The following is a 25,857-nucleotide window of genomic DNA, read 5'->3' as shown; positions in this document are numbered from 1 at the left end:
CAATTCTGTCACCCTAAAAATCACACTCAGGGCGAGTTTTCTAGCACAGTCTCCCTGAGGCCAACAGTACAAGAATCTTATGTAAAAATGTCACTGAAGCCCTCTGGTTCCAAAGTGTACCTGAAGTTGTCCTAAATCTGACCTCTTTTTTAAGGTCACCAAGTCATCAAAAGCAACTACCTTATACCATAATCCTTACAATTACCATTGCCTCCACACCTATCAAGTGAAGCACTTGTCTGCTCCCAACTCCCTGCCTCCCGTGAACCTCACCCCCAATTAACCACAGATGAAAGCTTTACAACTGTGATGCCAACTACATCCAAGGGTCATTACCACCCCATGTACTACCACCAATCACTTCCCTGTTGTGCAGATTGAATTAGTGAACAATTCAACTCCAAAAAATACTGTCATGAAGATAAGATACGCTTCTTTGGTACAAAATGTTTCAGACTAGATCCCTTAGTAAACAAAGTCTGAGGTAAAATTTATGGGTTAATGCTTTTTGAGAGGAAGAGTTGGCAATTCCAGAGGAGCAGTATCAGGGGAAGTAAATCAGAAAGTAGATCAAGCAAATAAAAGTGCTGCCAGGCAGGCGCTTTGCCGCTGAGCTAAATCCCCAGCTGGGTATTTTCCCAGAAGATCTAAAAACATTATATCACAGTGATATATGTGCACCTATGTTCATAGCAGCACAATTTGTAATTGCTAAAATGTGGAAGCAACCCAAATGTCCGTCCACCGAGGATTGGATAAGAAAATTGTGGTACTTTTATATAATGGAATATTACACAGCTATAAAGAAAGATAAACTTGAGGTCTTTATAGGTAAATGGTCACAACTACAGACCATACTCATAAGTGAAATAAATCAGACCTGCATGTGTAAGCACTGCATTGTTTCACTAGTGTAAAACCTGAAAGAGTTAATTTAAACTAGGAGGTATGATAGACATTGTGAAAGGATAGGAAAACGCTCAAGGGTAAAGGGCAACTAGGATGTGGGAAAAGCGAAGGGAAAGAAGGAGAAATTTTGTATGAATGTATATGCAGGATAGTTAACATGGCTGTTCTACTGTCTTCTATTTCTTTGCTGAAAGAAACTGTCAATGAGTCCTTGGTTGATCAGCATTGCATGTCTATATTGGTTTTCATGAGAAACCACTTTGAAGATACCAATATGTAATACAACAAGTATTGTTAATTCCCTACCACTCTGTTTGTAACTCCGTACTGTCTGTAGTGTTCTTTTGCTATTTTGTAAAATGTTGTCTGTTAATGTTTTCCTCCTTTTATTTTTAAAATTAAAAAAAAAGGGCTGCACTGCTATAATATCTACTGCTTCATTAAAAATTACAGCTAATTTTTCAGTCATGCAGGAAACCTTCAGGTAAGTGCTATGGAAACACTGTGGCTTCAAGTGGTCACCAGGAGAGAATAGAAAAAAAGCAGGTAATTTATCCAGTGGAGCTCTCCTGTTCTGGGTCACTCATTAGTTACTACAGTGGCGGCAAACCTATGGCACATGCCACAGCTGGCTCCAGTTCTGTTATCACTGAAAGCTCTAAAAGCTTCAACATCCCTGGGTTATTGTTTAACTACTGAGGATGTTGACCATAAGAATCTCACTACATATTTAATTTTACAGTACATGTTTAAAATAAACAAATGTATATATAATACACAGTTTTATTTCCTCCAAAGTCTTTTGAAGTAGTAGGTCTTTTTCTAACTAAACAAAATGAGATGATCCTAAGGTCACACAATCCACAAGTTTTAAAGGCATTTTAAATTGTGAGTAGCACCCTTTCTTGCTACTCACAATTTTCTCAACACTGTGGCTGCATTGGAATTCATCTTCATAATTATTTTTTATGTCTCCTACCTCCAATTCCAGCCTCAAGCCCACAGCCCATTCCTTACTTGAATCAGAATGCTGCAATACTCATATCTGATGATGACATTCAACCCTTCAAGATGTAAAACTTGCTGCTTCAACAACTCCTTCCTGTGATTTCTGATTTGGTTCCCAAAGCTCACCCTTACCTCCTCTTCCACGTCTCTGCTGCTGCAGCCATTCCCATCCACTTGTTTTCCCTTACACAAATTTTGTCACACCTCCAGGTCTATGCTCATTGTTTTGTTTTTTTATTTGAACAGTTTTTCAAAAAACTGTAATTATAATTTTGGTAGAAAATCTAATTTAAAAACTAAATGAAATTACAGTAAGTTGCCTCCTTACTTATTTTTATATTTAGCCCACATGTACAAGTTTTACATTTTTGTTGGTGCCCAGAATTCTGATTCTTACTAATGCTCCATGTATTGACAATGACCAAAGAATGACTGCCCCTCAGGAGTATGCAGATAAAAAGGCATGCCCATAAAAGACAAGTTTGAGCAGGTTATTCTCCTGTTCTGAATTTCAGTTTTCTTACCACTATATAAAACTATGAGTGTCTTGCAATTCTTATTAATATCTTAAACTTACTTGTGTCTATATATATAATGTATATGTATAAATATGTGTTAACTAGACAAAATGATATTTAATATTTATACAAAACAGCTACAGTAGGGCTGTGGATATAGCTCAGGGCACAAGCACCTGCCTAGCAAGCTCAAGGTCATGAGTTCGATTCCCAGTACCAAAAAAAAAAAAGCTATGATAATTTGAATAAGAAAAAAGGAGAAAGTGGGCATAGTAACACACACCTATAACACCAGCACTGGGAGACTGAGGTAGTATTGTCATGAGTTCAAGATCAGCTTGAACTATATATATCAAGATTCTATCTCAAAAAATAATAAAAAGCAAGAAATGGAGCAAGCAATCTTAAAGATAGTCAAAGTTTATAATATACTTCTTTCAAAATAACAGAATAGAATAAAGATCAGTTATTGAATCATGATGTTTAAAAAGGCAGGATTATAAATGAACAGGAAGGAACAGATTAATCAAAAACTAGTGCCATGCATACAAAGGGGAAAGGACCTTGCACTGGACCTACATTGTTACCACACATAAAAATAAATCTCAGCTGGATGAGACCCAGTGCAACTATAAACTTAAAAAACTTTTAGAAGAAAATACACAGGAGAATAGATTTATAGCTATAGGGTAAAAAATGACTTTTTAAAAATAATCATAAACCTTAAAGGAAAACAAGGCAAAATAAACACAAACCTTAAGGAAAAAGACTAATACACTTGATTTCATTCAAGTTCAAAATCTATCTTCATTTTAATTTTTCCAATTACCAAAATAAACCACAGACTGGGGAAATATACCACAGAAGATTAGTATCCAAAATTTATAACAATAAAATAAATTTTTAAAAAGGTCACTACACATAAGATGCTCAATCTCATTAGCAAAATTAGTGGAAAAAATATGTACACTATAGCTTAAATAAGAAACAGCCTTATGTCCTTAACACAGAATCAACATCTTTTAACATTTTGCCTCATTTGTGTACTTTCTACCATATACACGGATGGATATACACTTTCATATATATGTATGCATTTCCACATACAACATACCCATAACGTATGTATATGTGTACACACACATCTTTATTTCTAAACCATGTGAAATTACTAATTCTAATTTTGAAAGCAAGGAAGCTATCAAAAATTAGTTTGAACATATCAAAAAGATTTAGAAACCATACAAAGGGGCTCTAGCTAAGCCAAAGGTGGGGCAAATTTAACAACAACATAGTGAAACACAGTAACAGAAAATTTGTCCTAAGACAAGTAAGCAAACAGAAGGCCCTTAGTGAACAAAGGATAACCAGAGCACCATCCACTCAATTCAGAATGCAGAGCAGTCACCACTACTTAACTTCTTTGTCCAAAGGCATTTCTTTGTTTTTAAATCATTTTATGAATTGAGGTAAGAGGATAATAAAAAACTTTAGAATTTTAAAAGAAAAATTCAGCAAGTCATAACCAAAATTTTATTCCATTTTTTCCATACTTTGAAAATATATGTGGATGACATGGATACTGTCATCTAAAAGCAATTAATTGCTCATGAATAAATTTTTAGCATATGCATGTTATACTGACTCTGGACTTCAAATACATCTCTAATGCATCTCCGGGTACATCTCCAGCCACACTTCAAACACATCTGTTCTCTCTCCAGATTTCTAATGTCTCTAACTTCCCACCCACTTCTCAACAGTTGTAGTTCTTCTTGTACTTGCATCACCAAAGTGCAGTAGTTTAAGGATTTTTGTTTAGTCTATGAAGGCTTACAATTTTGTTAAAAACAGGATATTACCTTTTGTGCTCCAAAATCGTAAGACTTGTTTTTAAATTCATAAGCACCAATTAAAAGAAAAAAATCCAACTACATTTCTTTTTCTACATCATTTCTTTTTAATCACCTTACTATACAAAAAGCATTTGTTTACCTCAAATTTATCAAGTAAATATTGGTGTGTAAACATCATAAAGATGAAATACTATCAACTTTTTTTAGCAACATAACAGTACAGGCTCATCAGAAAGTATCCCTTCTTGTTAAATAATTAACTAGGTAAGAATAACCACATTTTTAGAAATATAATTATTCAAACATTGATTAATTTGAGAAAATTCATCTGGATATCATTATCTGAGCAATTACACTCTAAGACTTTGCTTAATTAATGTGACCTACTTTTTAATTTTTAATTATACATTTTTAATTACATATAGAGCTTACATTTGCAGTTCACATTAAGTTTTTATTAACAACGCTGGTCCAAAAGTTCACACTAAATTTCTACTGGACAAAGTCTAAAGTACTGCTATTTCTCTCTATATATTAACCTGCAATTTCTTAAGGAGACATGAAACATCTTCTCCCAAATGACAATTTCAAAATTATCAATACGCTCAATAATAGGTAAGAGGCTCCTACAAAGATAATGTCTTCAGGTTTCTTTTTTATGTTTATCTGTTCAGTTTTGGTTTTTTGAGACAGGATCTCACTATGTAGTTCAGGCTGGCCTTGAACTCATATTACAGGAGTGTGCTATCATGCCTGGCTTTCTTTTATAACTTCTTAAAAAATTACCCAATACTTTGGTCAATGCAAAAACATTAAAAACTGGAAAATATATAATAGTGACATTTATTTCCATATTCTACCACTCTCCTTGGTGATTTGATCATTCTTCCCCATTTCTACATTGTATTTTTAGGAAAGATGGAAATAACTGATGAGTAATCAAAAAATTTTTACAATGATATAATCATAATGTCAGACATAACCAGTGCAAGAGTAAGTTTTACTCAGTGTAAGAGTAAATTTTGTTGTCATTCACTAAAGACAGACTACTACTCATGAAAGTCCTTAATAGAACTGCTAAAAAATTAACTAATAAAATTAAATCAAATAGTTACTGATGGTATGCCAAAGGCTAATCAAAAATTTGTAAGTAACAGGAACTTTCTGCAAAATTCTTTGCTTACCTGTTTTGTCAACTGTATTGTTTTGTCAACTGTATTTCAAGGTAGGTAAAGATACCTAATTAGTGAGGGTTAGTCCTTCAGAGAATTTCAGCTAGTAAGAACAAAGGAAATGGGGCTGGGAATTTAGCTCAGCAGCACAGCACCTGCCTGGCAAGCACAAGGTCGTGAGTTCGACTCCCGGTACCAGAAGAAAAACAAACAAACAAAACAACAAGAACAAAAGAAATGACCTAAATAGGTAATAATCCTCAAGGTATGCTAAAAACATTATTTAGAAAAGTCATGACAAATTTCACACTGGGTTCATACTGTCATGAAAGGAGCTTGCTGGTCAATTTTAGCATCTTTAAGAGTGAGATAATCATGTCTGTCATACTTCCTTATATATACAAGTATGTAGTACAGTACAGAGTATACTTACTAAATATTTTTGTTAAAGAAGAATCAAATCACAACCTATGAGCCCTTTACATTTTGCATTCCTGGAGGCATCACAGCAAATTTTCAGAAAAGGCACATTATGGGGGTGTGTGATGCCCATGTTTATTTTTTTAGGTGTATTTTTACTGATGAATTATTAATTTTAAGTTTATGTTTTATTATATTAAACAATGTCCATTTAGGAGAATAAAATTTCAAATATGTAATGAGTGTTTAGAATATCAATATTTTCAATATCAACTCTTTACCTGCTTCTAAGACCTAAAATATAACAGGAGATATAAATGTCTATGTGAAGTACAATGAAAATACAAATAAAACTCTACCACAGGGGGCTGGGGATTTAGCTCAACGGCAAAAGTGCCTGCCTGGCAAGCGCAAGGTTGTGAGTTCGGTTCCCGGTACCAGAGAAAAACAAAAAAAAAAAAAACAAAAAAAAACAAAAAAAACTACCACAGAAATAATCCTTGCTTCAATTATCACAGCTAGGGCAGTCTTCATACATGACAACAGCATGTTCCATACACAGTCTCATACTGACAGCACGTGTGTTTTGCTTTCTTTTCCTCCTTCGCAGCCCATGCTTGTCACCTCTCTCATCTTCCTCTTTCTTTAGGAGCTTCCGGCTCTATTATACAATATCCACTTAGCAGGAAAATGAAATATCAATAAAACATCAAATATATTGAACGTTTAGAATAAAAAACAACTTCTACATACACTGTTTGCTTACTAAATCTAAAAAATAGCAAAAATAAATTCCTATGTGAATTAAAATGAAAATGTGAATAAAACTCTACCACAAAAATAATCTTTACTTCAATTATCACACCTCAGGCAGTTTTCACACAGGATAACACGTTCCTTACACAAGTACCACACTGACAGCACATGTGTTTTACTTTCCTGGTCTCTGTGGCAGGACATACTTGACATCTTGCTGGTCTTCCTGTTTTCTTAGGTTCTCATGATGTTTCACCTGTTTGTTCACTAATCTGCTCCACAATTCTTTGGAGATTTTTGGGAAGATACAGACTATTCTTCCTCCGTTGTAATTGATTGTTTATCAATTCTAGCCCCAATCGTCTAAGAAAATTTCTCTGTGATAGTCTGTTTGTTCTTTCTTTGTGAACTGTAAAACTATCTATAACTCACTCTTAGAGCAAGTGAAACACAGCCTCTGTCCAATGCTTTGTTCAAGTGACACCACAGGTGCTGCACACTGGTCAGCAAGTCTGCTTTGCCTTTTGTCTTGCACAATGTGACCATTTCCGGCTTCGTCTGTGTCAAGGATTCACTGTCAATCTTTTTTTTGTTTGTGTCTTTAGGGTCTCACTATGCAGTCCAGGCTGGCCTTGAACTCACTATGTAGCACAGGCTGACTCTGAACTTACACGATCCTCCACCTCAGCCTCCCCAGTGCTAGGATTACAGGCATGCAGCACCACATCTGGCCTCACTATCAATCTTATCACCTTATCGCTATCTTATCATCATACGTAACATTGGCAGTATCAATATTACTTTATTATTTTTCTCCATAATATAGTCCAACCTAGCCTTGAACTCGCCATGTAGCATAAGCTAACCTTGAACACTCAAGATCCTCCTGCCTCAGGCACCCAAGCACTGGGATTACAGGCATGCAGCCCCAAATCCTGCCTCACTATCAATCTGATCATCCTGGTGTTATGTTGACAGTATCAATACTACTTTGTTTTTCTTCACCACATAGGAGGCCAATATTATGTCCTTCTGAAACCCAAAGATGGAACTATATACATTTCTCTATTTTGGACTTGCAAATTGTTTTCAGGAATCTCTGCTTTGTTCTAGTGCATAGTTCCTCTGGTCAACTGGTGTTCTTTTAGCAAATGTAGTATCAATGGGTTACTACGGAACCAACTGTTAAATGTGACATATGGGTTACTCTTTTAAATAGGTGCAACAAGTCTGTTCACAAACTCATACTGCACTATTAAAGACCTGGTGGCTGAGTTCCAGGATAAATTTCTAAAGTCATGGTGTACAATGGCTCCGCGCCCTCCAGGGCATATACTTTTATACTGTATTTGGAAGGTTTACTTGGCATAACACTGCCAAAAGCTTCAACCACCACAAAATGATGCAGTTTGTTCCTCAACTGTCATGTATCTGGATGGTGAATAAACTGCTTGACAGTTTCAAACAAAGCTTTCCACAAACGAGCAAACAGCAGTCAAACTGTCAGTGTCTTTTTTGTCATCAAAACAGAAATCAAATCTCTTAAGAGTGTTACTGTTCTAAAAATCTCAACATCACATCTGTCACTTCACCATGAATCCTTTAGATTCTCATAATGATAAAGTCCTGCTATGAAGGCTTTTAGTTCAGATAGTGAGATGTCATGATAAATATATTTTGAGTATTACTATTGATGCATATAGAATGTTTTCTTGTATTTCACTATTAGTGTATTTCAAAACACCTTGTAGTGTATCACCCATTACAAACAATTTCCAACATTAAATCACAGTGTTGGCATTCTGTCCAGTAACTTTCAGCCCTGGCAAGAACCTAATAACATTTTCTAACCTAGTTCTAACATTGGATTGCTCAGGTGTACATAACCATTTTGTAGCATCCTGACGAGTCAAATATTTATTTATATTACTACTTGCTTCCTCATCTGAATCAAGGTCTTCTTTTCAAGGCTATACTTTTCTGTCATATCTGTCCTATATTGCTAACTTCTCTGGCTTGCATGATCCAAGGCATCACTGGTAAACAAGTCACCTGACGACTCACTTTCGACCTCCTCCTGCAGTTGTAAAAAGTCGGTTTTCATGCAGTACTGCACTACACTGGGCTAATGCTACAAGAAAAATCAAAAGAAAATGTGTAATAAAGAAATTATAAATACACAAAAATGTAATATGGCACATAACATGGGTAAAACTCACCTATTTACATTCTGACACACATGCATACACCTTGCCAGCCATTTGTCATATCAAGTGGGTGAACACAAAGATTGCTTCCTGTATTCACCTAGCATTACGCTAAAGCACACATTTTCATTAGCAAAGTACAGGGCGTCTGCGACCCAGAACAGAGAACAGAGAGTTTTAACAGCAACAATGCCACACCAAAAGAGAAAAAAACCAAAACTCACAAGTAGTCAATCAAATTTCCTCTCTAAACCACAGTGGTATATTTGCCCTCAAGTCATGGAGAGGAGGAGGTAAATAATAAAGGGAAAATGTCTAAAAGAGCTTAAGTGAGCAATAATGAGGTTAAGAAACACTGCCTTAGATCAAACTTCCATTCTACATCAATACAGGAAAGAATAAGGAAAATAACATCAAAAGGAAAAATTAAACAAATGTGAAACATTATATACAGTAACTGAACGCTCTCCCTCAACACAGAGGATAAAAAGGAAAATAAGGGAAGGCAATTTGTCTTGGTTACTTTTCTCTCATTGCTGGGACAAAATATCTGATGCCCAAAATTTAAGGAAGGAAAGCTTTATTTCACTTACAGTTTGTGGAGGTTTTAGTCCATACTAGGCAGGTTACAAGGCAGAGTGGCACATGGCAGAGGGCTACAGCTCATGGCGGCAGAACACAGCAAAAGCAACAAGCTCTAAAAGGGAGGAATGGCCTCAAGCAGCCTCTTCCCGTCCCTTACATATGCAAACTATCCACCCCAGGGCGGGTGTAGCTCTCACACCCATAATCAATCAAACTCTAAAAGCCTGCCCCATAACCGCATGAGGCTTTGGGGGGACACACAGACACAAACCATAACACAACTGTTCTAAATTTTCTGGGTTTTTTTTTTTGTTGTTGTTGTTGCTGTTTTTGTTTTTTGTTTTGGAACCGGGCATCGAACTCAAGACCTTACACTTGCCAGGTAGGTGCTGTGCTGCTGAGCTATATCCCCAGTCCTAAATTTTCAAAGACTTGGCAGTCTTTTTGTTTTTTAAGAGGAATACATAGGTTTATTGGGCAGAATTTAAAGTATACACTCAAATAAAATAGAATGGGGCCCTCAAGAAAGAGACACACTTTTTTTTAAGAGATAAATAGATTTGGAAGAAGAATGACATCAGCATGTGATGGACAGAAAATGTTTAAGCAAACTACATGTTACCTAGTTTTCTCTAACTTTTTAAGAAACCAAAGCCTCCTCCAAATAACACATGCTTTTCACTGTGAATTGAGCCCAGAACCTTGCGCATGCTGGGCAAGGGCTCTCTACAGCCGTATCCAGAATGCTACAATGAACTCTCTTCTCCCCCATACCTATGATCTATTTCAACGACTTAACTCAGGACCTGTCTTGTTTCATACAGACTCTAACCCAGTGCTGGTGAACCTGTGGCACACTTGCTGCAGAGGGCTGCTTATATCACTGAAAGCTCTAAAAGGTTCACCGTCATTGCCCTAACCCCTTTCCCTCTGCTAATAGTAAAGCATGCTACTCCATGTACCGTATCATTAATCTGTGAATATTTGGATTTATTTTTCTAAAAATGAAAGACTACCTCTCCTGCCAACCAAGCCCACCCAGCCCAAACTTACAGATTCACAAATTCCATAGCTTTCCACTCTCCAAATACATAAAAACTGAAATGTTGTTGCCTTTGGTATCTGGAATCCAAGGGGTATTTGTTCCAGGAAACACCCCCTGGTACCAAAGTTGAGAGACATCCAAGTTTCTCATGTAAAATGGGGTGGTATTTTCACATATGCATATGCACATATGCCCATCTTCCTGCACATTATTCATTACAATACCTAGTGTTTAGGGAATAATGAAAGACAAGAATGCACATGTCTAGTACAGATACAATTTTTTTCCAAGTATTTTCCATCTATGGCTGGCTGAATGTGAAGATGCAAAACTTGCTGATATGGAGGGACGACTATATACCTTGCTAAAGACATTTAACAAACTATTCAGAAAGAAATTGAGGTTTTTGGCATGTATATTAGAATTCACACAGCCCACCTCAGTATGGTAGTTGGAATGCTCCTAACCCTAGCAACAGGCTTCCTGATCATGTGCCTTCAATCTAAACTTTTCACAAGACAAGATGGTCCACCTATGTACCAAGAATCGCCAGCACGCCTTCTCATTCCAAGACGGCAATTAGAAAACAAATCTACCCATACAAGAAAGGAAATCAAATAACAGCTACCTAAAACAATCAAAACTCCTTTAGCAATAAACATGAGCCAACAGTAAGTATCACCAGACGTACAAGGAAAAACTATAAAATGAGATGTACACGAGAAAACTCAGATAAACTGAAAAGGGCAAAAAAGAATGCCAAACATAAAAACTCACAAAATCTAACTCTAGTAGCAGGAACATTTAGAATAGCCAGGCTGCACCTGGACCCCAGCACCCCTATACCCAAGGTCCCACGTACACGCTATCTTGGGAGAGGACACAGTACTTAAGGGAGGGAGCTGCACTGCTGGGGCTGCTAACCTTTCCACCGGGAAGAGGAACACAATGAGCAAGCCAGGGCACTGGAGAGACTGAAACCAGCTAGCAGAGTTTGAGGGCACTGGTAGGCCCTCGGGCAAGCTGAAGACAGGCGTGCAACACTGACCAGGAACCCTGTTTTGTTATTTCTATTTTCCCTCTCCTCCTGTCTTTCTTATCCCTTTATCTCCCCCCACTTCTTTTTCTCCTTTGAGCAAATACATACACAGGAGGTGTCTCTATATCAGCAAATAAGTATAAACACTGGCTTTACATAGTACATCCCAGGGATAAGTCAGGGTAATCCTCACCAAAACTGTGTACCAAACACAGGCTGTGATCCAAACACAGGCTGTCTTCATACTGACAGGTTCTGACGTACTCATGGCTTCTTTCAGTCTCTAATTACACTTGCCTTCCTCTGTGTCCCTTTTTCTGCTTCCACAGATATTCTCTCAAACCCTCAGCACTAGTCCTCTACTCCAGCTATAAAAGTAACTCCAACAGAGTCGGACCTCCTGTCTGTGTTTGTATCTACTGGTAGTGTGCTTTTTTCTCTTCTTACTGATTTACCCTTTCCTTTTTCTCTTCCTTTCCCTCCCATCATACCCCAGTCTATATGTCCATAGTAGCATAAGGCAGTCTGTATGGGGAATTGATAAAACGATGGAATTATTAAAACACATTTTTAATGTATATGACTAGACCTGTTGACACCTATGACTAATAGGAGTCTCACCTTGCAGTGCAGCAACAAGGTCCACTCGCATTAAACTGAATAGTTTCAGAAGACAGATAAATACCAAAGCACAACTACAGCCAAAATCCCACCACTGGAAAGTAGACACTAATAAGAAAAAACTCCACACCAGCAACAGTCTTTCCATTCTAACTGATCCTCAACCCTCAGCACAAGCAAAGGAAAAAAAAAAAAAAACATGAAAAAAGGTAACAAATGCCTCCAAAAACTCCTAACTCCCCCCAAAGCTGATCCAATTAAGCACTGATAGAAAATCAAAAACCAAATGAATGAACTGTATAAAGACATAAAAGAAACAAAAACAGATTAATAACATGTGCAGCAAGCTCAAAGGCAATGTAATTAAACAGATATTGGGCTTATTAAAGAAATGATCAGCAAGCTTAACTGATGAAGATACAAAAATCTAGCCATTAAAGCAGGGACTGGTGGCACATGCCTGCAATCCCAGCACTCAAGAGGCTGACGCAGGAGGAGTCTTGCGAGTTCGAGACCAGCCTGAGCTACAAAGTGAGCTCACGGCCAGCCTGAACTGCATAGCAAGACTCTGTCTCAAAAAAAAAAAAAATAAAAAAATAAATCTAGCCAAGCTAACCAAAATAATACAATATATAGATGATAAATTTAGCAAAGACTTAGAAACCATGAAAGGTACCAAACAGAAATCCAGGAGATAAAAAAATTCTATCCAAAGTATGGTCAAGAGAAGTGATCAATGTGAGGAGTATCACAACTAGAAGAAAGAGCTGGTGCAGGTGACCAAAGATACCTTAAAAACAAGAGGTTGGAGAAAACGAACCCAACAATTGTTACATAACACAAACAAAACTTACCCAAATTAATTACAACTTGAAAAAAATTAGAAAACAGATGAATGGCACAAAAAAATACATCTACAGAAAAATAACAGAAACTTTTCCAAGTATGGAGGGATTTAACATACAACAGATGCACACAGAACTGCAAATAGCCACCATCAAAGAATTTTTCCACGAAGTATCAAATCCCAGAAGTCCAACGTAAGGGCAAAACTTGTTAAGAGAAAAACAACAAACCACCCATAAAGAGAAACCTATTAGAATTAATGCAAATTTCTTAATACAAACTTTAAAAGCCAGGAAAGCTTACAGGGAAGTTCTTCAAACCTTAAAAAAATAAAAATTAAAAAAAAAAAAAAAAACACTTTTAACCCAGATGAATATATCCTCAAAACTACCTTTCAAAATGAATGGAGAAATCAGGCCTTTCTGTGGCAAACAGTACCTTAGGAAATTCATGACTACTAAATCAGAACTACAAAAAAATATTCCAGGATATCCTAGACAGAGACAATGAAGATATCAATGCCAAAGGACCTACTGAAATAAGTATGGCAAGCAGTTAAGCAAAAGTAAAAAATAAAGGAATCAACAAGAGAAAAAAAAAAATACAATGACAGGAATCAGTCAAGAGCTTTCAGTAATTAACTCTCAGTGTAAATGGTCTCAAATTTAGCATCAAGAAGAGACACATAGGGGCTGGGGATTTAGCTCAGCGGCACAGCGCCTGCCTGGCAAGCGCAAGGTCATGAGTTTGATTCTTGGTACCGGAAAAAAACCAAAATCAAAAAAAAGAAGAGACACATTATTAGGTTTACAAATTAGCAGAATGGATTAAAAAACAAACCCAACAGAACAATGTATACCAGAAACACACTTAATATTTAAAGAAGCACACAGATTAAAAATCAAAGGACAGAAAATAATTTTTCATACAATAAGTTTGGAAACAAGTAGGAGTAGCTATTCATTTGCAGACAAATTGGAATTCCAGACAAAACTTTCAGAAAAGGCCAAAAAAAAAAAAAAAAGCCAGCATAGTGGCACACTCCTATAATCCCAGCACTCAGGAGGCTGAAGCAGGATTACCATGAGTTCGAGACCAGCCTAGACTATACAGGAGAAGCATCACGAGTTCAAGGCCAGCCCGAACTACATAATGAGACCCTGTCTCAAAAAACAAACCAAACAAACAAACAAAAAAGGGCAAGAAAGTTCACTAAGTACTGGTATAGGGAACAATTCAACAAGAAAAGATAGTAACTGTAAATATATACACATTGAATGCTGACACATTCGACTTTATAAAAGAGAACTGGACACAAATATTAGACAAATATCAACACAATCACAGTGAGGAACCTCAACATTCTACTTTCACAAATAAACAGACCAAGTAAACCAAAAAAAAGAAAATCAGCCATGAAATACTGCAGTTGAATCATACCTTCAAATGCACTTAAAAGGTACCTATAGAGTGTTCAACCAGTAACAAAGTACACATTCTTCTCAACAGCACACAAAACAATCTTCAAAATAAAACCATATACTAAGCCAGAAAGCTTGCTTAAATAAAAAGGATCAAAATAATCCCATACATATTATTAGATGACAGTGCAATAAAACAAGACATCAATGGCAAGAAAAAACACAGAAATTATGTACATACATGAAGATTAAATGATATGCTCTTGAATAATTAATGGCTCACAGAAGAAATCAAATACTATCTAGAATCAAATAATAACCCCAGTACAGTATACCAGAGACTAAGGGACACAATGAAAGCAGTTCTAAGAGGGAAGTTTACAGCTGTGAATGCCCACATCCAAAAAGGAGAAATCTCAAATAACTTCTGATCATCTCAAATCCCTAGAAAAACAAGAACAACTGGAATACAAAAGTAGTACAAAGTAGTAAACTATACAGATCAGAATGAAAATTATGAAATTGAGACAAAAAACCATAAACAATGAATCTAAGAGTTGGTTCTTTGAAAGGATAGACAAAATAGACAAACCCTTAGCCAAATTTACAAAGAGGAGGAAAGAAAAGCCAGTATCAATTAGGAAAAAGGAAAAATCACAACAGACACCCCTGAAATCCAGAAATTATGAGTAACTATTTTGAAAACTGTACTTCAATAAATTGGAAAATCCAGAATAAACAGATTTCTAGAGTCATAAGAATTGCCAAAACTGAATCAAGATATAATACTGAACAGCTCAATAACAGGCAGTGAAGTTGAGACAGAAATAAAAAGTCTGCCAACTAAGTCCAGTACCCAATGGATTCTCTTCTGAATTCTACAACAACTTAGGAAGATATAACACCAACACTCCTCAAACTTTTCAATGAAATTGAAAAGAAAGGTATTTCCAAACTTATTCCTGGAAGATAGCATTACCCTGATACCAAAACCCGATAAGAACTTAACAACAACGAAGAACTATAGGCCAATCTCTTTAATGAGCACAGATGCAAATATTCTCAACAGGAGATGGCAAACAGAATGCAACAAATCATCAAAAAGATCATAACCACAACTAAGCTGGCTTCATGCTCAAGATGCAAGGATGGTTCAATGTACATAAATCAATAAATGTAATGCACCACACAAGCAGAAGAACAAAACCCATATGATCACGTCATACAGGCAGAAAAGGCCTCTGATAAAATCCAACATCCATTTATGATTTTTTAAAAATAAGCACAGAAGGACTTTATCTCAACCTGATAGCACACACCTGCTGATGATTACCTGAGGATGATTACAATCCTCAAGGAGAGTAGGTACATGTAAATAACACATCTTAATTCTTTTTTACCCCCCACCCTAGTACTCTCCTCTTGCAGAAGATCTATCTCCCTGTAGGGGGGAAGTAGCTCAGTGGTAAAGTGCATGCTTGAAGCCCTAGGTTTGAGGCCTTACTGAGAAAAGGCTAAATAGCTAACTGAGGAACTTCAAAAAGCAAAGTGAAATTTTCCACCTTTGGTGTTATAAAGGGACAAAGTCCACCAGGCTTTAAGTTAAAAACCCTGAATATAATACCTGAGAATAAGGGCAGATTAGAGGTAGTTACACCAAACTACTAAATTAGCAACCCAGCATCCCTGTAATTTAAGGCTGACAAGCTCCCTATTCCACCTGTCTAGAATAATCTGGCACTCATCAAAAATAGTAAGGTATAAACAAAACAATCAACCAGCCTGACCTAACTGACATTTACAGAATACCCAGTCACAACGGAATACACATTTTTTTCAAATATGGAACATTTACCATGACACACCGTACTCTGGGATATATGACAAATCTCAATGAATTTAGAAGGGTCTCACTGCAATGTAAAAGTAAGAGAAAGAGCTCTAGAAAGTCCTCAAATATTTGGAAACCAAATAACATACTGTTAAATACAGATAAGTCCTCGTTTAAGGGTCAAGTTCCCTTCCTGCAACTAGGTCATTAAATACATTGGTCACTAATGAGGAACTGTATATATTATATACATTACAATATTCAAAACAAAGAAATGGTCAAAGGACACTCCAATTGGATGACGTTGCTCTTATTTGCCTCTTATACGCACCACTGTAATGTGTACAGAACATAAAACTACAGTACAATCAGCAAAAATTGCAGCACAGATAACCCACAAATAAAGGAAGACATTAAAAGAGAAACCAGAAGCCAGGTATCAGCAGGGTGTGGTGGTGCACACCTGCAATCCCTGCACTTGGGAGGCTGAACTCCTTGTGGAGTTCAAATCCAGCCTGAACTACATGGTAAGACCATGTCCCAAAAAAAAAAGGAAGGAAGGAGGGAAGGAGGTCAAAGAAAAGAAACAGAAAGAAGCAGGCATTGACCGCATGTGTCTGCAGCTCACCTGCTGGTGAGTGCTAGGACAGAAGGATCACTTCACCCCACGGGGCTGCAAGACAACCTGAGAGATACAGTAGGAACTCCATCCCAAAAAGAGAAACGTGAAAGTACACCCAACTGAATGAAACAATACACCAAGGATTATAAACACCTATAGCAAAATTAATAGCACACTTACATTTTTTAAATATCACAAATCAGTAATCTCAGTTTCTAAAGAAACTAGATAAAGAAAAAACTACACCCAAAGAAAACTAAAGAAAGAAATATTAAAAATCAGAGCAGAAATAAGGAAATAAAAGCAGAAAAACTAGAGGAAATCAGTCAAGCCAATAGCTAACTTTTAGAAAATCTCAATAAAATAAACCTCTAGCTAGACTGGTAAAGAAAAAAGAGTACCAAAATTAGCAGTATTGGGAACAATATTAAGTCTGGACAGATTACGGAAATATTCAACTCACTGTACAGTATTTTCTACAGATATTAAAAGGATAACAACATGATGCAAGTTCAACATCTTCAGTGAAATGGACCAGTTTTTAGAAAAACTTAGCAAGCATGTGAAGAGACAGAAACATACCACCACATGATCAATAATAGAAAATATAAACAGACTAATCCAAGATGCAGATGGAATTAATAAGCATTTAACTAATTATGTCCAAAAGAATTAGAATCTATTAAAAATCTATAAAATAATAACCCCAGCATTCTGGGAGACTGAGACAGGAGGACCCTGAGTTCAAGCCCAGCCTGGGCAACTTAATGACTTAGCAAGACACTATCTCAAAACAGCAAGGGGCAGGGGTCAGGGGAGGGAAGATGGGTAGCTTTGTGCAAAGGCCCTGGGTTTAATCCTCAGTACAGGGGGGCGGGGGGGGGACAGAGGAGACAACAGCAAAAGCTATAAAATAGGATCAAATGAATTTCTACTATTCAAAATTACAATGCAAAATTAACAACACAACAGACTGGTTTGAATTAAAAAGAAGATATTTTGGTGTCCTACATAGTAGGCAAATAGAAGATATACATCCAAACTGAAATTTACACAGAAAAAATCTTTTCATACATATGTAACATGATCATTAATACATATAATTAAAATCCAAAAAGAAGAAAGAGGTAGAAGCAATACTTGAAGAGGCAGTGACAGAACTTTCCCAAACTCCAAGGCATCAAAAGCTACAAATTTAAAAAGCTCTATGAACATAAAGCAATATACTTAAAAAGAAAACCACACCTCAACACAAACTTAGCCACAGGGCTATAAAACAAGTCTTAAAAGCAGCCAAAGAAAAATACATTTTTTCTGCAATATACAGCTAAAACATTATTTTAAAAAAGACTGATACTGCCAAGCGTGGTGGCGCACACCCGTAATCCCAGCACTTGGGAGGTTGAGGCAGGAGGATCATTTCAAGTTCAAGACCAGCCTGGGCCTCAAAGTGAACTCAAGACCAGCCTGAACTGCATAGCGAGACCCTGTCTCAGAAAGGCCAAAAAAAAAAAGAAAGAAAGACTGATACCTAACTTTAACAGAAACCAAGAAAGCAATGGGACAGTTTTTAAACTTTATTTAAAAAAAGTAACTACCAACTTACTTACAAGTTTATAAATCAAAATATCCAGAGCCCTGGAAAGGTAACTATGAACAAAAGTTCTTCAAAACCATACTAGTGATGTCTGTGGGAACACATGGTGCAAGTAAAATACAAAACAACCATGATACCAAAAAACCCACTGTGCACCGAAATAAAGCATTGTAAGGAATTGGCATTATTAGAGAATGGCGGGAGTATTAATTTATCTCAAACTACTAAAAGTATTAATTTACTCTACATTATTAGTTACAGTATTAAAAAGATATAAAAAAGCAGACTAGTCAAAAAGAAAAACAATTCTGGGGGGCCGGGGATTTAGCTCAGCGGGTCATGAGTTCAACTCCCGGTAAGGGGGAAAAAAAAGAAAAGAAAAAGAAAAACAATTTTCAAGGGACAATACATGATTTTAAAGTTGAGAGTAGTTACAAACTCAACTATTACTGGCAAAAGGTAACTTAACTAGAGTAAAACTTGGTTAAAATAATAAAGATGTGCTTACTCACCAGCAGACACTCAGAAATAAGACAGAAGAAAACTATTTACAAATCTGCACAAATTCCACTTGCTATAAAATTCTAACATGTACACACATATATACACACACATATATACACACACACAAATCCCTTAGAAAAACCTGAAAAAAAGTATTAACAGCTTGTCCTTGAGATTTAAGTGATTTTTTTCATCACAGATTTCTTTTTTTTTTAGTTTTTGGTATTTTAACTCTTTTCTAAGGTGCATAACTCACTTTTACAAAAACATTTCCAAAAGAAAAAGATCAATATTATAAATTTTTCTAATGATCAACTCCAACTAAGCAACAAACTCAGAAAAATATGTGACAAAGACTAAAAAGAAGTTAAATAATGTAAATTTATTTCTCACAACACACTTTACTGGTGAAACTAAGACACCTTCATAATTAAATCATCTTTCCTGAAAGACAGAAAAACTTTCAGCCAAGTATTTTTTTTCACTAATTGCATCCAATCAACTTATAAAGACAAAAAGGTGATCTGGCCTCACAGTTGGAGAGCTTCCAGTCCACAGTGAGGCAAATGCACGGTTTTAAGGCCTGGATGAGGGTGCCCAATGCCAATGACCAGAGCACACAGCAGTGCAGTGCCCTCATAACTCCTTCAAGGGTCCCCAGGAACCTAGGACTTCCCACCAGGCCCCTCCTCCTACAGATGCTCCAGTGCCCAGGGCCTGCCCTGAGGGCAAGCCTATGTATTACATGGACCTCTTGGGGACACTTAAGACTCAAAGCCATAGCACTCATTTCTTTCACTTCTCTTCTTGCTGCTGATAAAAATCTGTGAAATTTCTAGTGAACTATGTAAGTTGCAGAACAATTGTTTGTGTTTTTTTGTCTTTGTTTTTTGAGACAGTGTCTCACTGTGTAGTTCAGGTTGCCCTTAAACTCCCCGTGTAGTCTATGCTGGTCTTGAACTCATGGTGATCCTCCTGCCTCAGCCTCCCAAGGGCTGGGATTCAGACATGTGTCACATTTTACCTTAATCTAGAGAATGTTTTTCCTAAATAAGTTTTAATATTATTTCAATTTAAATTTAAACACAGAAAAAAATCAGCCTTGTGAATAAAAATTTCAGGCAGCAAAAGTTTAAAAAATACACAATACCCCATGCCTGTAATTCCAGCACTCAGAGGAGGTTGAGGGAGGAGAACTGCTAGGAGTTCAAGGTCACCCTGGGCTAACAGAGAGCTCAAGGCTTGTCTGCACTACATAGAGACCCTGTCTCAAAACAAAAACAAAAAAAGAAAAAAACACAATACCATGCACCCTGGAAACATGTTCTAGTTTACTGTCTTTAGTTACAACAACAAAAAAAGTCAAGCTCTCCCAAACATAGTGAGTTTATAAAACTCAAAAATATATAAAACTCTAAGCAACTTACTGGGAGCCAAAGGGCCTTGTCTGGTACATGTTATCAAAATAATAGAAAGAATAATCATTAGCATCTATTGAACATTTAACTATATAAGAAACACTGTGGAGTAATTCTCATCCCTGCATCCCCGGGGCTGGGCAGTAAAACCAGGGCCTTGTGCATGCAACTACTAAACCACGTCCCCAGCTTTACCCTCACTTTATAGAAGAGAACCTGAAGCACCAGAGGTGAGGTGTGTGTAAGGTCACACTACCAGATACAGCCAAGATGTGAACACCAAGCAGGTTAGCTACAGAACACCACATTCTTATTCCCTACACCATGCTGTAAATATAGGCAAGCATAAGGTCTTATGCTTAGCAAATGAAGTTTGTTCTTTGTTACCAAATTTTGGGTAATAAGCAAGAAGCTCTATCAGAATAAAACAATTAGTTCATGTCACCAAGAATAGAGAAAACAGCATCGAAAAATTTTGCAATTTCCTGAAAAAATCTTTAAAAAGGAAGTCACTATTAAAAATAACATAAGAAAGTGTTTAATTTCCAATAATAGACAATGCATTAAAACTACTGTATCTAACTTTAAGATCCTATCTACTTTCTCTTGAAATAGTTGAAGATGATCTTTTTCTCCCAATTTAAACTGGAGGATGTAGCATAGATTAATGTTATATACCTTAGCAATGAATGAAAAGTCACAGAAATACATAAAGCTAAAGCTAATGAGAATCCCCTAGATGGAAAAGGGTTATATGTTGGTATTTAGGCTTTCCATTTAAAGTGTTTCTCAAGTAATTTAAAAACTCTCCCTTGAATTTAGGCCACTGTAAGAAATGTTAGAGCTCAAATTTTAATTGTGTGTTCAGACTACATCATACTGCCACACTACTCAAAGGACTTATGCTCATGAAATGCAAAGTTAGTTTAATACAATTTAAAAAATACTTTAGAATGAAAATATATCACCACAAAAATCGTGGATTCATTGCATCATTAGGGATTATTACTACAGAAGAGTAAAAAGTTTCTGTTTAATATTATCAACAGAAATTCAGTATCATTCTATTTGAACTTTAATTCTTCCAAAGACAATCCTATTGAATTTTTAAGTATCTACCTGATTTTGTATTAGTTTACAAATTAAAAACTTGTATCCAACAAAGACTGGTAAATAAATTATTACAAAAGCACAGAAAATACTACATAGTTATTAAAGTAATGATGATTTAGAGAAATACACAAAAATAGGTTGACGAAAATATGTTAAATGACCAGAACAGTCTATACTACGGTGGATCCATTCTAAGCTTATAACATTGTCTGTTAGTACACACGTTTAATATATAGTAAAGGCTGAAGAGAATACAGGAAAAAAATATTCCAGGAGACTAAAATTGGGTTCTCTTGGTGGGTTTCCAGTATTTTTTAAATTGAATCTATACTTTTTTAGTGTTTCCTAACTTTTCTACAGTGAGATATGTTATTTTTATAGTTGAAGAAAGGAGATTAAGAAAAAAAGGAAAGTTATCTATTTACATTAAACCACATTTTAATACAAATGATAAATTCTAAGATGGGCAAATGGTTTAACTTTTGTGCTTTTTTTAGTACATAAACTCAACATGAACCAACAGATACTTTTTTCACTATGATGACAATTAAAAAGTTTGAGTTCCTGATTAAATATAAATTCTCTGAAAAAGAAGGAAATATTTGTCTTACTATTTGACCTTAGTATAAAAATAAAGTGTTTCTGAAAAACAGTGATAGCCAAAAGAACATATTATAAAAATCTAAATTCATAAAAATCCCCTTTTTAAAAGTCTTAGAAGTCTCTTTGTTGCCATATGATATTTAAAATAAAAAGCAGAATTACTTCTTTGTGAAATACACAACTAAAGTAATAACTCAGAGTTCAAACTGTATTTTTGAGAATGAGTTTAGGTAATTTAACATTTGCATAATCAAAAACTTGTGAAAAACAAATTTTAATCCCTGTTTAATTCCACTTAATTCATGGAAATGACACATAATAGGGCTATTAAATCGTTGTATAGCAACCTGTAAATATAAATGCTATTCTATAATTAAACAGTCAATTAGTAAGAATTAAATTACCCTAATATTTAAGCACTCGATGTAATTTGTATACTCCATTCAAAATTTGACTCAGGGAAGGAGACAATATAATGTCCAGAGGTATAATGCCTGTAAGAAACTACATTTAAAAATTTATTTGACTTTATGCATCTGCAAAGAACTACATGGACACAGACAAAGAAAAAAGCTTTGGCTTTTTTTTTGGAACTTTGAATGATTTCCTCCCCACAATGTTGTTGTTTTGTTAAAATTTTCACAGGAAATAAACATTTGACACAGCACCAGAAATAAAAAAGTGAGGGAGAGGTGACATTAAATACAAGTTTTGTGAGATGAATGGGATAGGAACAGATCACTCTATCCGAATACTGCCTGACAGAGCTGATGATGGACAACAGTTAGCTGGTTAATTTCCCAGTTTAATAATTCTAAAATCTGAAGATCACAGACACTACAGCATAATTATGAAATAAAGTAGAAAATGGCTCTTTCCAGTGGGAAAGCTTAAAAACATTAAAATAGCCACCAGTTTCAGTTACCTGCTGTAAGGATGCAACTTCACTCCTTAATATTAAGAGTTAAACCTAAGCTTTCTAAGTTGGCTTTGTTCTTTCCTAATAAAAGGTTCAGACACTGCCATATTTCTCTTAAAACTTCACTCACAAAACACAGAAAATAAAAAGCTGGAAATAGTCTCATACTTAAATACATTATTTTTTTCTAAAATTGGTCTTTTCTTATCTTGATGATAATTACAATGAACACACTGTTCTTTGAACCATATTAAACTCAAACTCATTAAACTCAATGTACTGCAGAATCAACTGTACTGCATCTGTGTATCCCACATAGTGGTAAATACTCTCAACACTTTACACTTTCTGCACTCTGTCACCTAAAAAGAACAGACTTGAAAACGCTTTGTAGTTTGGTTCTGAAACCAAAACAACGAAAGGCCCCTTCGGACTCTCAGATAGGTAAGGTCTGGGGAGAAGGAAGATGCACATCGCCCTCCACACCAGTGGGCAATAAAGAATAAGCCAAAGCAAAGGGCTCCTCCTCCCCTGAAACCAAACACCCAATAACTTGGGTTCCAAAGACTCCTAGAGAAAAGTCATGGAAACAAAATTTTCACGCTCACTTCAATCTATACCAGACAAACATCACTTTGGCCTCCCTACAAACTACAAATAGCTTCACACTAACTGGGCCCCTCACTACAAAAAAAATAAACGTGCCCTAAGGTGTACATCACGTTAAACTTTCTAACGCTGTGCAGGTCATTTCTCTGCCCTGTGGGTAGTGAAAAAGGCCAGAATAGAGACAAACTGACAGAGCAATCACAACACAACACGACAAATCAGAGCTCAACACTGAAAAGGACAAAGTATTCGTAAATGCACAGAAAAAGATCTAGAAGGATATACACGAATGTTAAGGAGTTATCTCTGGAGAAGATGTGAGATAGAAGCGGAAATATGCACAAGTTTGCACTTATAAACATACTGTACTGTTTTAATTTTTCATAAATATTTTACTTTTATAATTTTCATAATAACATTTAAAATAAAAATGTGCAATGTGATTTCGTTCGTTAAAAAGATCGAACAGATAGATTTACAGAGTTCAAATGAAAAACAAATATCATTTTGCACTAATTTGACTACTACAAACCTACGTATCAAAGAAGACAAATATCACAGCTTAGGAAATTAAAAAAACAGCACTGGTAGCATTACTAAAAATGTCCCCAACTGTTACCCACTACTATTAACTACTTTGATTATATGTATCAGTCACCAGAGGGACTCTGAGTTTGTCCTTCCTAAAATTTTATCTTCTCTAATAACCTGCCTTTCAATCTTAACCTCATGAAAACGATTAAGCTACCTAAAGTATAATACAATGTTTACATCACAAAAATATTTACTTTTTTGCACCATAAGAGCATAGCCTCTCCATTTCATTTTTCATAAGAAACTACAAGCACACACGTCTGTGCACACATACATACATACACCTGATTTCCTTAAGGGAAAGGAAAGTTTCCTGATCTAAAAAGCACACAAACTAAGTTCACAATTCCAATGGAGCAGTCAAACTTTGAAGCCAATAGAAATAAAATTTTGTACAACTGTAAGTACTGAAAAAAAGATAAAGAGGGGACACAAACTATACTCTGAAAGCAGCATAATCCAACCATTATGCTAACTTTATATAACATCATTAAATATTTTAGCTAGGCAAACATACATCTTTAAGAATTAAATTTGTCCGTGACCTCTGCATCTCATAACTTAAAGAGTATAAATAGCTAAAGTTACCCTAAACTTTGTTGAAATTTTAATACTAAGACAAACCAGTGAGAGGATCAACATTATCATAAATTAGGCAACAAAAACCAGATCAATTGTCTTAAGGATGGATTTTTGTTTAGTTTATTAATTCACAACGTGGGCATAAAACTTAAAAAATACACACAGATGGTGCATCTCATTTCCCAACCTTCCCTCATCAGATTACTTCCCTTTTTCCTTATCAGTTTTCTAGTTTTTACTCCGGGGAGAAGGGAAGACGCACACCACTCTCCGCACTGGGGGTCAGTTAAGAACAAGCCAAAGCCCCTTTCTTATACAAAGATCTTTATACAAAGCCGAGGAAACACAAGTGTATAGTGCTGCACACGCCCGGACACAGAAAACACTACTCACAGTTCCGCACCTTGCTTTTTTCACTTTCACGAATTTGAGATCACTCCAAGTCAGTACCCAGAAACCTTCCTCATTCTTTTTTCCTACCTGATCAGGACTAGTTGCACCCCATTTCAGTCTACCTTCTTGAGACTAACCAACCTCTAATGTCATTCCGTTCAGTCAACTGCTTCACACAACAGTTTCCTTCCATCAACGAGATTTTAAAGCAAACCAGTGTGAGGTGTCCCAAAGAATACCTTCCAGACATCCTCTTAAGACTTATTTTCAAACACGTGGGGGAGGGGAAATAGTCCACAATTTTTGCTTCTGATCACTTAAGGCTACAAATGAGAATGCAACTGACAAGTGTAATTACCTTCACTTTGATTTCGGGTTCAGCACGCTAGCCCAATTAACAACGAGTGCAAGTTTCTTTTACTTCTTGTGCTTTTCCTTTGCTGCAAAAGAGAACATTGTTTTTCTTTCTGACAAGGTTGGCTAGACAGCCTTAAACCATATAAAAACGGCACTCCAACAGTAGGCGACCACAGCACGCGCCGATCTGTCACGCGCCGGGTCAGAGGCCGCGATCCGCCCCGCTCTCGTCGCTCCCCCGACCGCTCCCCGCAGGCCGGCCTCGCCCGCCAAGCGCACCTCCGGAGCACGGAGCCCGGGCGCAGCGCGGGG

The 25,857-nt window shown here is 36.2% G+C and overlaps 1 protein-coding gene across 12 annotated transcripts in view; it reads right to left on the bottom strand.

The window, feature by feature from the left end:
- The window catches only part of Clock (clock circadian regulator), a 143,474-nt gene extending 117,762 nt beyond the window's left edge, over positions 1–25,712 (bottom strand). For 10 of the 12 annotated variants that reach the window (XM_005392887.2, XM_005392886.2, XM_013518511.1 and 7 more), the window contains exon 1: positions 25,547–25,711. The gene's annotated coding sequence lies outside the window, so the exon portion shown is untranslated. Of the gene's footprint in view, positions 1–25,546 lie in introns of all 12 variants that reach the window. The other 2 variants (XM_013518512.1, XM_005392891.2) reach the window with 1 other exon arrangement.
- Between the last annotated feature and the right edge of the window lie 145 nt (positions 25,713–25,857).

The sequence above is a fragment of the Chinchilla lanigera genome, unplaced genomic scaffold (genome assembly GCF_000276665.1).
Source record: "Chinchilla lanigera isolate Chin_1 unplaced genomic scaffold, ChiLan1.0 scaffold00046, whole genome shotgun sequence".
Classification (NCBI taxonomy): Eukaryota; Metazoa; Chordata; class Mammalia; order Rodentia; family Chinchillidae; genus Chinchilla; species Chinchilla lanigera.
The sequence above is the reverse complement of the archived record's forward strand: the minus strand, read 5'-3'. Positions and strand labels throughout refer to the sequence as shown.